This window comes from Anabrus simplex, chromosome 5 (assembly GCF_040414725.1).
Source record: "Anabrus simplex isolate iqAnaSimp1 chromosome 5, ASM4041472v1, whole genome shotgun sequence".
In the NCBI taxonomy this organism is placed as follows: domain Eukaryota; kingdom Metazoa; phylum Arthropoda; class Insecta; order Orthoptera; family Tettigoniidae; genus Anabrus; species Anabrus simplex.
In genome coordinates, this window is record NC_090269.1 from 140,002,166 (window position 1) to 140,016,666 (window position 14,501).

Sequence of the window (14,501 nt, forward strand, 5' to 3'; positions counted from 1 at the left end):
GATTACAGCTATAATGAGCGGCACATCTGTAGAAACCAGTTAAATGATCATGATCAAAAACTTTAGGGTCATTTTCGGAAAATTCCCCATCACAAATGCTACACTTTGTAGCACGTTCATGATCATTTAACTGAATTTCGGTGTGTGGCTTCGTAGGAATATTACTATTTAGAATACGACCAAGACGAACTGCATCACTTTCAAGTCTTTCTAAAAATACTTTAGCAGCATCATGTCCTCGATACAGCTCTAACTTGTTAAGCGTACTATCGTAACTACACTTGATGTAATACGCGAAGCTATACGGGACATGCATGTGCGTAGTATTAGTGAAAGAGTTGTCAGGATTAGGTAAGCATGTGTTGCATGGCATGAGGATGGCTTCAAAGTCTGCATAAATCACGAACGGTACCCACATCTGCTTGTGAAAATTTGTAAATTTTAAAACATTATTGCCTGTAGTAGGTATCTCTGTACGTACATGATTGCAGTCATTCTTGGAATGCTTCGTTAACTGATCTTCAGTTCTAAAATACTGCAAGCATCCATCACATAGCCACTTTTTGTTACACCTGTTTGACAACTGACTGCCAACAAGTCTACTCAGATTTTTAATCCAGCAAAAGTGGCTATTCTCACTGTTTTCAATATAGAGTAAGTTAACATGAGTACTCTTCTTATGACATGTATAATACAGAGGACCTACTACAGACTTTTCTCTACACTATACACATTAATGCTAATGTTATTTAGTTCCTCAAAGCGCTTAATATCCTTTATCTGCACAGGAAATTCTATACTATCAAAATTTAGTTGCGTTGAATAGTGTGGATACGATGATGTTCTCTTAGCTACGTCTGATTTAGCAGGATTTAAAGCCGACATCACCGCCCATGCAAAACATGCTTCGTCATTGTTTTGGATGTTTACAACAGCTTTTCTTTGCTGAATCCATGTCGGCAGCTCGATGTGCGAAGATCCACGCATAGGATTGTACTTATTGATGTTAACTTCTAGATACATTATTTCAACTAAAGCCCACCCTGATTCCTTTTCCTGAAATTCCTCGCTCTTAGTTGAAATAATGTTAGAGACATCCCTAAGTACATCACCAAAATTAGTCGACTCACTTATGACAAAATTCTTCGTATTAAATGATTTAATGTCCGTTATTTCGGATTCATCCGTGCTTTTAATGTACAAGGCGAAAAGTTCAAAATTAACTTTAAATAAATTATGATTGGACAAAGATTTAACAAGAAGCTGTTGTACATCTGGTTGAACACAATTTAAAAAATTTGAAGTGCTCTGAAACTTTTGACTGGTGCGAATTCGGTAACTAGCAATCCTACTTTTAAATGCTGTATTAATTTCCTCGATGTTCGCGTTACTACCACTTCTACACGCATTTTTTATGCGCATTACTCCGTAAGTGTCCCTGAAAATGCGAAGATGGTACATCGGTGTTACAGTGCTCGCAGTGAATAGTCTGAAGTTCATTTTTCCTAGGTTTTTTACTACTAGTACTTTCTACAGCTACATCGGTAGCTGCACGCTTTTTCCCTACTATTACCTGAGGGCAAGTAGATATTTGATGTACCTCTGCTAAGTGAGCCTGGTATTGCTCTACATTAGCGAAATACACCCCACAAACTTCACAAAAAGCGGATGTTATGCTAGGGTGTTTTACTTTTTTATGTCGCGTAAGGGCATCTACCCTCGTAAACGATGCCTCACACTGCTCGCAAGTGAACGTATCAGACACCTCACGATGTTTCGATTTTACATGACGCGTGAGGGTATCTCGTCTTGTAAAAGTTACATCGCACTGCGAGCAGGGGAACATCTGAAAAGAGAACAACCAATAGAGATTAGCCTAAAGTTAGGATGTTCAACCTATAGAGGTCGGACATGATTGTGAGTTTGAAATTATACGATTAACCTCTTCTATGGCATGCGGATTAAAGAAAATAACTATTTATCAATAGACTAAAGTTACGATGTTTTAGAAGAAACCAAGTTTCAGCTTGTTGAGGTCAGACATAGCTATGTATGTGTTTGAAATTATAAAATTAACCTCTTCTATAGCATGAGGATTGAAGAGAACGACTATTTATCAATAGACTAAAGTTACGATGTTTTAGAAGAAACCAAGTTTCAGCTTGTTGAGGTCAGACATAGCTATGTGTGTGTTTGAAACTATAAAATTAACCTCGTCTATAGCATGAGGCTGCCTGCTGTCATTTCTTGACGGATACAGTACTTTTGCATCCATCTCTTGGCACAGGCCAGAGTAAAGTGTAGCTTCCACCAAAGTCCCAGTCAACATCCATGGCTGTGACAATATGGAAGTTGCTGGAGTATGGGTAGTGCTGAGTAATGACATTCAGAGCATGACTAGTGCATCTGAGTGTTGTGAAAGGTGCTGCTCATAGGGTCAGTCGTGCTGCAATAGTACTTTCTGACCCAGTGAGGAAAGCAATGGCAAACTACCTCACTCCTCATATTGCCTAGTACGCCTCATTTTGGCGCTGCCATTGGTTTTTGGGGTTTCCTTATAACCGCATAACCTTTGGTGGTGCTATTTGAGGATCCAACCAGCCTCTGGGCTGATGACCTAACAGACATAGCATGAGGATTGAAGAGAACAACTATTTATCAACAGACTTGAGGAAAATAATAGAAGAGACACTTCAGTCTAAGGTATTCGTGGAATTAATTGTGAGTACCATAGTGGACAAAATTACGGAGTGTGTGTTAAAGAGACTAGAGGAATCTGTTCAGTTCAATATAAATGCATGTGAGGACCTAAAGAATCAGATTGCCAAGAGAGACAAGGAACTCGCAGAACTTAAAGCGGAAGTGAAGTCAAATTATGATAATTTGGAACAATATCAGCGTAGAAATAACCTCCGCATATTTGGCATTCCGGAAGAGTCGAATGAGGACACGGACAATTTAGTATTAAATGTTGCACGTGACATTGGTGCCGACATAAAATTGACTGATATCGACAGGAGCCACAGAGTCGGGCTTAAAATCGGTAATAAACCCCGGCCTATTATCGTGAAGATGACAAGTTATCGCAGCAGGAAGGAGATATTCGCAAAGAAAAGGCATTTAAAAGGATCTCGTGTCACGATCCGGGAGGACCTTACGTCTGCCAGACTGACGGTTCTGAAGGCGGCTATCTCCAAGTTCGGCGTCAGAAATGTCTGGACCAGTGATGGAGTTATCCTGTTTAAGACCGCTGATGGCAGCATGCACCGCGCTACGCAGATGAGTGACATTCCATGAGCTTACTCATATCTAACCTGTGTTTAGTTTACTAACCCATAAGTTGGTAACCCTTTGTATTAAGTTTTGTTTCCTCTTCTAGGACACATCTTCCTCTCGCTATCTCTCTCTCTCTCTCTCTCTCCCCTTCACTGCTCTTGCATTCCACCCTGCTTGGCTGAACGGCTATAGTCTACCTGCTTGACCTTCACTAGCTCGTTAATTACGGTTCTCCACTGGACACTGACCTTGTCCCAACCCTCTGTACAAACTCCGTACTTACAGTAACTTCCTTCTTAGTAATAACTAACAGCTGACTTTAACCTTTTCCTGTAAATAGTCAGAATAGACCTAGAAGATGATTATGTAACATACCAACCTCTTTCAGAGACGAGAAGGGGCATCAAAGATTGCACGAGTAGATTGCAGAAGCATGCGGAAGGGAAAAGTACATTACAAATTTTTCATACTAATATTAGAAGCATAAGGAAAAATAAGAACATTTTAGACGTTGTTTTGAAAGCATATGATCATAGGTTTGATGTCGTAATTTTAACAGAAAGTTGGTCACTGAGTAATGTAAATATAAGCAACCATGCCTTGTATAAATCTTATTACAATGAGGGTTCAGTTAACAAATGTGATGGTGTTGTATTAATGGTAAAAAATGGTTTGGAGCACGAAATGGAAATTATTGAGTACGATGACTTTAAATTTCTCAGAGTAGTAATTAACTATGACAACAAGAAAGTAGCTATTACAGGAGTATATCGGTCACATGAATATCACAAACAGCGGTTTCTCAATGCGTTAGACCATTATATCCAAGAAAGATGTCATGTTGAAACCGAACTGATAATAGGGGACACAAATATAGACCTTTTAAATGAACACGACTGTGACGAATATCTCAACATGGTACAAGAAAGAAATTTTCAGTCCTTAATAAACAATCCTACTAGAGTATCTGGTACTAGTAAATCCTGTATTGATCATGCTTTGATTAAAAGTAGGTTGAGAAATGACGACATTCTGTCTATCATCTCTCAAAGTAAAATTTCAGATCATTATCCTATAATAGTAAGTCTCAACATTCAAAATGCCTCGGTCCCTAGTAATATACCAAATTTTCGACGTAACTGTTTTAAAATAGATCATTTTGAGCTTAAAAATCATTTAACTCTTTATAGGTCTTTGGGATATTATCTTCCCACCTCGTATATACGTAACGGGTTTAGGGAGATTATCTTCCAAGTTGTTTCAGAGCATGCAGTTCCACTTGCTAATGTAAGAGGGCTGCACAGTTTCATTTCAAACTTAATAACCTGATCGCTACTGTGACCTAAATCACTAGGTGGGAAGTATATATCCCAGTGGTTCCTAGTGCGTGTACAGTGGCTGTCACTTTGTGTTCAGTTGCAGTGAAACGGTGTTTGTAGTAAGAAGGTGTGGAATACTCAAGACAGAAGATTTCTAAAGGTTAGTATATACTTCAGAGATTCAGTTTATCATGTTTTATTCAAGGAGCAAATGTATTTGTGCCATGAATATCATAATGATCCATCCGTTGTGTCATTTGGAATACTACTAACAGAATCAATGATAATTTCATAGTTTCTCAGCAACTTAGTAAGATGCTACTTCAAAATTATTTACATATTTTTCAAACTTACTATAATTCCTTATTCTAAAACTGTTTTAAGTTTCCCCTTATGACGACGGACAAAGATGTTATTGTCATTTGCACTTAGTCAGTACTTGGATTTTATGCAAGATCTAGGCCTAATTTTGCTTGGACTGTATTTGTGTTATTTAGTTCTTCTAATAAGTGGTTTCAAATCATGAACATAGGTAAAGCATGTTTCCTCTAATAGTAGCTTGGTAATAATAATAATAATAATAATAATAATAATAATAATAATAATAATAATAATAATAATAATAATAATAATAATGTTAATACAGTATTATCTTGGAACTATTTGTAGGGTGATTACTACTGCTCTGAATATGGAAGCAAAGATTGAAGTCTGGCTGGATGAAATATCGGAAGAACAAGCTGTGGACTCGGAGGAAGGTGGAAATTCTGATGCTGAAGATCGTGTCCAGTACTCTGGTAGGTAAGAAAAAACAATGTTCAACCCACGCAACCTACTACGATTGGAATTCCTATACATAGTGTCGTATAGGTTCATGTTATCTTTTATTGGCAGGTCAAGAAGTCAAGAAGATGGTGGCTCAAGATTTTTATTACTTCCTGGATATTGTGATTGTCAATTCATACACAGTGTACAAAGCGGAAATGAAAGAAGACAAAAGGTACATCACGCCTGAAGGTAAGGTCACAACTAGTGAACGAACTGATACAGTCATTTTCGAGCAAGAAACGCCCTGGCTATACCTTAGCGAACGGCGTAGAAGGAAGAGAAACAGGTCCGATGGACAAGCAACCATCGAAAATACGGCGAGATAATCAGATATCGGTAGCCATCTACCTGAGCTAATAAAAGCATATCGTCGCTTTGCACAGTGTAATATCGAGTAAGAGAAGTAACATGAAATGTAATGTTGCATTATGTAAATCATGCTTGGAACCATTTCACAAATCATAGACAGTATTTTCAAATTTTTCTATAACCAAAGTAAATTAGGTTTGAGAGATTTCATTATCATTTTTTAATCCATAGGCCATGTAGTATGTAATGTTATTGTATTATATTGATGTCAATAAAGTAATTACTACGTAATGAGAGCATTATCATAAATATTTTTAAGTGGGAAATTATTATCCCACTGCCCACATACAGACGTTACCTATCTGGAACGGTCAGTGGGATAATAATTTCCCACCCCATATTTTACGAAATAAGGTGTAAATCCATAAACTAGTTGTACATCCATAGTCTTACATACATTTCATGTACAAATTAACCATAAAATATATTTTTTAATACCCCCAGTCTTTTGCCCTATAAAGGGTTAAGCAAAATAAATTGGGGAGACATCTTAAACAGCAGTGATTTAGATATCAAACTTGATAAATTCGTGAATACAATTAAAAGCTGCATGAGCCTGTCCACTGTTAAATTGAAATCAAAGGAAGTCAAAAGAACAGAATGGATTTCTTACGGTTTGGTAAAATCTATTCACACAAGAGACCGACTTTATCAACAATATTTAAAAAATAAGGATAACTTGGAAATTAAAGAACAGTACAGGAAATATAGGAACAAACTAAATGATCTAATTATGAAAACGAAAACTGAGTACTATAGGAATCTGATCAATCGCAATTCAAATAACCGGGGTAAGGTCTGGGGCATAGTCAATGAAATAACACAAAGGTCAGTTAGAAAAGAAGAGATCAAGGAAATCAGATATAAAGGTGAAATCTGGAAAGATGACATAAATATTTCTAATAAATTTAACAATTATTTCATTAACGAAACCACTGAGAAAGCAAAGCATCACAGACAGATTTCCGACTCCACATTAAATATCGCTCGCAACCCTCATACTTGCTTCCTTGCACCGGTAACAGAATACGATCTGAAGAGATGTTTGAGTGAAGTACATGAAAACAAAGCTGTAGGAATAGACAATATTTCGGCTCGAATTATTAAAGAAAATATAGAGTCATTAAAGGAACCGTTGCTGAATATTATCAATGATTCCTTCACCTTAGGTTACTTTCCAAAACAGCTTAAAACAACAATAGTAAAACCTCTTCACAAGTCTGGAAATATTTGTGACATTAGAAATTACAGACCCATTTCGATAACTACAACAATATCAAAAATATTCGAGAAATGCTTAAAGAACAATATTTACCAATTTTTAGAAAAACACCAAATACTTTCGCCCAGACAGTTTGGATTCATTAAAAATCTCGGAACGACTGATGCTATATCCCCTTAACAAAGAGAATATACGAAAATCTTAATTCTTCTCTGCTCTCCACAGGGATATTTCTCGACCTTGAAAAGGCATTCGATAGTGTGTCACACCGCTTGCTCCTCCAGAAATTGGAAAAATACGGCTTTAGGGGTAATGTGCTGGATTTGCTTGAGAGTTACTTGACAGATCGAGTACAGTATGTCAAAATTAATCAACATCTAAGCACACCAATGAGGATAATAAAGGGTGTCCCACAAGGCACAGTATTAGGTCCTTTATTGTTTATTATATTTATTAATGATCTAGAGAAAACAATAGCAAATGCCGAACATACGCACGTCGTAACATATGCAGATGATACAGTCATTTATGTTGAGGGTGATAGCTGGAATCTCGTCAGACAGAGAGCAACTCGAGCACTGCTTAAAGTTCAAGCATGGTTAGATAATAATGAATTATTTCTAAACATTAAAAAGACAAAATTTATGAATTTTTCTGTAACAGATACACGAAACGATTTTAATGAATTAATTGTACACAACATCAACTGTAAATTTAATTGTAACTGCTACAAAATTTATAAAGTAAATAATGTTAAGTATTTGGGATTATTAATTGATTCGAACATGAAATGGAAAAGTCACATTACCGATTTAAGAAAGAAAATCAGAAGAACTGTTTATATATTTCATAACTTAAAATACATATCCAGTATAAAATTGTTAAGAGAGGTTTATTACGCTTTAGTTCAGTCTATTCTTAGCTACGGAATTTTGGCATGGGGAGGAGCCTACAAAAATGTAATCAATAAAATACAGGTTGTTCAAAACCTTATATTACGAATAATGTACCAGAAAGGAAGATTATACCCAAGTAGTCAATTATATGCTGAAGCAAATATATTTAATGTAAAACAGCTCTATGCCCTTGAAATATACAAATATATTAACAAAAACAAAAATATAATTGAGAACATTAAACATGAATATTCAACACGCAGTAAGATGAACCACCGTTGTATGTTATACAAACCCAAACTTAGCATAACAAAGCGCAATTTCTTGTACTTCATTCCAAAATTCTTTAATGTCCTTCCCGGTTCTTTACAAACTACTTTCTTAGGTCAGAAAATGAGTCTGAAGTGTCTTAAATCTTTTGTCAGGGATAATAAAACTGTTATGGAAGAAATAACTAAATGAGAATATCACGTCACCATATCCAATTTCTATTCAATGCTCCACCATGTGCTGTTGATCATATCCGTCATTCACTCATACCCATACTCGTATTTCAGGCATCATTTAAAATATATTTCTCACTATGTAATTAATATTCTAAATTACCACACACAAGGTTTCACCTTACGTGGTATTTTACTGATATCTACTCGACTCTGTTGAGGTTGGTGTGATTTTGTATAATAATAATAATAATAATAATAATAATAATAATAATAATAATAATAATAATAATAATAATAATAATAATAATAATAATAATATATTTAATGTGTGCAAGAGATAGTTAGAAGTTCAATTTATTTTAAGTATTAATATGTTGATAATAATACTACTACTTCTGTAATATATGTGGTTTAGTTATAAGATTAATATTTCTCAAGTAATAATGTTATTAGAAGAGTTATGTATATATAAAACAGAGTCCTGTAAATATGTAAACGACATGATGAATGAATAAATAAATACTACTACTACTACTACTTCGATGTTCGGAAGAAACCAAGTTTCAACGTATAGAGGACGGACATTGCTGTGAGTTTGAAATTATAAGATTAACCTCGTCTATAGCATGAGGATTGAAGAGAACAACTATTTATGATTAGCTTAAAGTTAAGATGTTCGGAAGAAACCAAGTTTCAACGTATAGAGGTCGGACATTGCTGTGAGTTTGAAATTATAAGATTAACCTTGTCTATAGCATGAGGATTGAAGAGAACAACTATTTATCAATAGACTAAAGTTACGATGTTTTAGAAGAAACCAAGGTTCAGCCTGTTGAGCTCAGACATAGCTATGTGTGTGTTTGAAATTATAAAATTAACCTCGTCTATAGCATGAGGATTGAAGAGAACGACTATTTATCAATAGACTAAAGTTACGATGTTTTAGAAGAAACCAAGTTTTAGCCTGTTGAGGACAGACATAGCTATGTGTGTGTTTGAAATTATAAATTTAACCTCGTCTATAGCATGAGGATTGAAGAGAACAACTATTTATGATTAGCTTAAAGTTACGATGTTCGGAAGAAACCAAGTTTCAACGAATAGAGGTCAGACATACCTTAAAATCTTCGCGCTGCAAACTGTTACTCGGATGAATAAAATGCGTGCGTTCAAGCCTGAAACTCGAATGATAATATTCTGGTCGTACCTAAAAGAAAAGAACAAACATATATGAATGTAGTGTAGGGTACATCAGTTAGCCTAGCTATCTTTACAACTAAAGTTCGAAAACATACCTTAAAAATGCATGTGCTGCAGAATGTTACTCGGATAAATAAAATGCGTACATTCAAGCCTGAAACTCGAATGATAATATTCTGGTCGAATCTAAAAAGAAAAGAACAAACATATATGAATGTAGTGTAGGGAGTATCAGCTAGCCTAGCTATCTTTACAACTCAAAGTTCGAAAATATACCTTAAAAAAATGCACGTGCTGCAGACTGTTACTCGGATGAATAAAATGCGTACTTTCAAGCCTGTAACTCGAACGGTACCTAAAAAAAGAAAAGAACAAACATAAATGAATGTAGATGTCTATTACCTAGCGTAGAAGTTGCTTTGCAAACAGTAACTAACAGTTCTAGCTTACCTTAAGATAAAGGCTGAAGAATATTATTCACAGCAGACAGTACTTAGACGGGAGATGTGTACGTAATAAACGCATACAGAGAACTGTGAGCGCTTCACGCAGACTGCAGCGAGTCAATATGCTGCTTGTTACCAAGCGGATGTGAAAATCGCTGACAACTGCAGTACAGTCGGAACTAAATATTTATGCAACAAGAGCTCTCCTGAAGGTCTTACACTGAGTCCCGCAGGCTAACATATTTAAGCCGGGATCGAACCTGCTGTTGATGCCGAGGTGTCAGAATTTAAGAGTTCTGCCGCGGATCGAGCCTTGGAAAGTTAGCGCGCGATCCTCGACCTCTGGACTTAAACAGGAGGGTACTAAGCTACATCCGCGGTATTCCTTATCTGTAGGCACTTAGAGGTATTGAGCTAAAACTACATTTAGCGAGATCATGTAATTACACGTTATGACAATCGCGCAGGTCCCTCGCCTAGGATTTGCTATTTTTTACGGCTTCCAACAGTAGGAGTTCGAACCCGCTATCTTCCGAAGTAGCGAGAATGATTGCGAGTACTGGAATGTTTGAGGGTGATTCATTTGTCGGATGGAGGCGTTAAGCTGTGTGCAGGCTTCTTCGGGAGGAGTAGGCTATGTGCCGGTACCGGGCCATCTAGTTATAAAACCCGCTACAACAAATTTATCGCGTATACTGCGATTTAAAATCCTAGTCAGGAAGGGTAACCGGTCGTAAAACTATGGTGTATGATCTAAGAGGCGGGGTGTGCAAAAAAGCCAGCATTAAGTAAGGGCTGTTGATAGGGGGCGTTAAACCTTGTGCAGACTCCTTCGAAAATGATTTTGAGTACAAGACCTTGATGGTGATTCATTTGTCGGATGGAGGCGTTAAGCTGTGTGCAGGCTTCTTCGGTAGGAGTAGGCTATGTGCCGGCACTGGGTTTTACCCTTTCCCTACTATTGTATATTACATTATTAGGTAGTTTCGGGGGCGTGCAAAAAAAAGCCAGCATTAAGTAAGGGCTGTTGATAGAGGGGTGTTAAACCTTGTACAGGCTCCTTCAACAGGAGTAGTCTACATGCCGGCGCCGTGCAGGCTCTTTCGATAGGAGTGGGCTATATGCTGGCACTGTGTTTTAACCTCTCCATACAATCATGATATTTTATGTTAGGAGCTTACACGGGCTGAATGCTACTCAGCTAACAAGACGTTCCGCGAGTTACAAGTAGCTTATCACCACGCAGTGTCTTCGTTCAAGGTTACTACAGCCGGAAGATGAGTGTACAATTTCAGCCAACACACGCTCTGAATGACTGCGCCGATACAGCTTCAAAGACTGTGGAACAAAAAAATGTAACCTATAGCCTACAGTTTGGTTTAGTGTGCATGCCTCTCACCCGGCAGTCTCGGGTTCGATTCTCTTGGGATTAAAAATATGTTTTACAGATTTTAAATCGCAAGAATTTGTTTTAAGACTAGTTGCCCTTCCTGACGCAAAACTGGCAGTATCTAGCCTCTTACATCATACACTATTGTTTTAGACCGGTTGCCCTTCCTGACGTCAAAGAACTAGGATTAAGAATCTGTTTTACAACTAGATGCTCTTTTTAACACGAGAATCGGGGTTTTACAGCTAGATGCACTTCTTAGATTTTAAATCGTTGTATCACGAACTATTGTTTTACAGCCGGATGCCCTTCCTGACGCAAAACTAAGATTTTAAATCGCAAGAATTTGTTTTAAGACTAGTTACCCTTCCTGATGCAAAACTGGCAGTATCCAGCCTCTTACATCATACACTATTGTTTTCGACCGGTTGCCCTTCCTGACGTCAAAGAACTCGGATTAAGAATCTGTTTTACAACTAGATGCTCTTTTTAACACGAGAATCGGGGTTTTACAGCTAGATGCACTTCTTAGATTTTAAATCGCTGTATCACGAACTATTGTTTTACAGCCGGATGCCCTTCCTAACGCAAAACTAAGATTTTAAATCGCAAGAATTTGTTTTAAGACTAGATGTCATTCCTGATGCAAAACTGGTAGTATCTCGCCTGTTACATCATACACTATTGTTTTCGACCGGTTGCCCTTCCTGACGTCAAAGAACTCGGATTAAGAATCTGTTTTACAACTAGATGCTCTTTTTAACACGAGAATCGGGGATTTACAGCTAGATGCTCTTCTTAGATTTTAAATCGCTGTATCACGAACTATTGTTTTACAGTCGGATGCCCTTCCTGACGCAAAACTAAGATTTTAATTCGCAAGAATTTGTTTTAAGACTAGTTGCCCTCCCTGACACAAAACTAGCAGTATCTAGCCTCTTACATCATACACTATTGTTTTCGACCGGTTGCCCTTCCTGACGTCAAAGAACTGGGATTAAGAATCTGTTTTACAACTAGATGCTCTTTTTAACACGAGAATCGGGGTTTTACAGCTAGATGCTCTTCTTAGATTTTAAAAAGCAGTATCTAGCCTCTTACATCATGCACTATTGTTTCACGGTATGGCCGGTTGCCCTTCCTGACGCTGAAAGACCAGGATTTAGCCAGTTACCCTTCCTGATACAACAAGACTAGGATTTATTTTTTTAGACTGCACTTAGCTAGAAATAGCCACACGAAATTATTATATGGAAAGAGAATTGCTGGGCGGATGACAGCTAACGCAAGAGTGCAGTACGGTGCTCTGTAGTTAAAAGATAGCGGTTGACAGCTGTCAAAAAAGCATGTTGATTTGTTTCCAAACAAGAGCACGTGGAATTTGCCGCCACCACATTTCAACTAAAGATTGCAGCACTGTTCTCTCTGGATTAAAGATGGCGGATGACAGCTGTCAGAAAAGCATATAGGTTTGTAAAGCACGTGGAATTTACCGCCACCACATTTCAAAGGTGAGTAGCTAAAGAGGGGGGCAGCACGGTGATTAAAGATAGCGGATGACAGCTGTCAAAAGAGCATGTTGATTTGTTTCCAAACAAGAGCACGTGGAATTTGCCGCTACCACATTTCAACTAAAGAGTGCGGCACTGTTCTCTCTGGATTAAAGATGGCGGATGACAGCTGTCAGAAAAGCGCATAGGTTTGTTTCCAAACAAGAGCACGTAGAATTTGCCGCCACCACATTTCAACTAAAGATTGCAGCACTGTTCTCAGTTGATTAAAGATGGCGGATGACAGCTGTCAGAAAAGCATATATGTTTGTAAAGCACGTGGAATTTACCGCCACCACATTTCAAAGCGTAGCTAAAGAGGGGGCAGCACGGTGATTAAAGATGGCGGATGACAGCTGTCAAAAAAGCATGTTGATTTGTTTCCAAACAAGAGCACGTGGAATTTGCCGCCACCACATTTCAACTAAAGATTGCAGCACTGTTCTCTCTTTATTAAAGATGGCGGATGACAGCTGTCAGAAAAGCATATAGGTTTGTAAAGCACGTGGAATTTAGCGCCACCACATTTCAAAGGTGAGTAGCTAAAGAGGGGGGAGGGCAGCACGGTGATTAAAGATGGCGGATGACAGCTGTCAAAAAAGCATGTTGATTTGTTTCCAAACAAGAGCACGTGGAATTTGCCACCACTACATTTCAAAGGTATCTAGCTAAACAGTGCAGCACTGAGGTTTCGGATGCAAGATGGCGGATGACAGCTGTGACGTACCACATTTCAAAGGTAAGTAGCTAAAGAGGGCAGCACGGGGCTCTCTGGATTCAAGATGGCGGATGACAGCTGTCCAAAAAGCACGTGGATTTGTTTATCTCACGCTAGTGAGGTCAAGTTGGTAGCACTAAGGTTTAGGTCCGCCAAGATGGCAGCACTGCCGATGACAGGTGACGAATTTGCAGCTACTGCGATAAAGAGGGCAGCACAGTGCTCTGTAGTTTAAAGATGGTGGATGACAGCTGTCAAAAAAGCATGTGGCTTTGTTTACCACGCGCTAGTGAGGTTAAGTTGGTACTACTGAGGTTTAGGCCCGTCAAGATGGCAGTACTGAGGTTAGCGATGCGTTGTTGTCTGTCAAAAGCACGTGGCTGTCAAAAAACACGTGGCTTTGTTTACCTCGCGCTAGTTAGGTTAAGTTGGTACTACTGAGGTTTAGGCCCGTCAAGATGGCAGTACTGAGGTTAGCGATGCGTTGTTGTCGATGACAGCCGTCGAAAAGCACGTGGCTTTGTTTACAAATTCAAATTTCCCGCGGGTGGTGGAGGAGACCTCTGGGAGGCCTCTGGCTGTGGTGGTGGAGGAGGCATCTGGGAGGCCTCTGGCTTTGGTGGTGGTGGAGGTGGCCTCTGGGAGCCCGGTGGCGGTGGCGGCCGCAGAACCATCCAATTATAATACTTCTATGTGCCAGTAAATCTACCGAGTACCGAGCGTGGTCGACGTATTTGAGCACCTTCAATTACCATGGGACGGAGCCAGGATCGAACCTGCCAAGTTGGGGTCAGAAGGCCAGCGCCTCGACCTTCTGAACCAATCAGCCTGGCCTAACTAT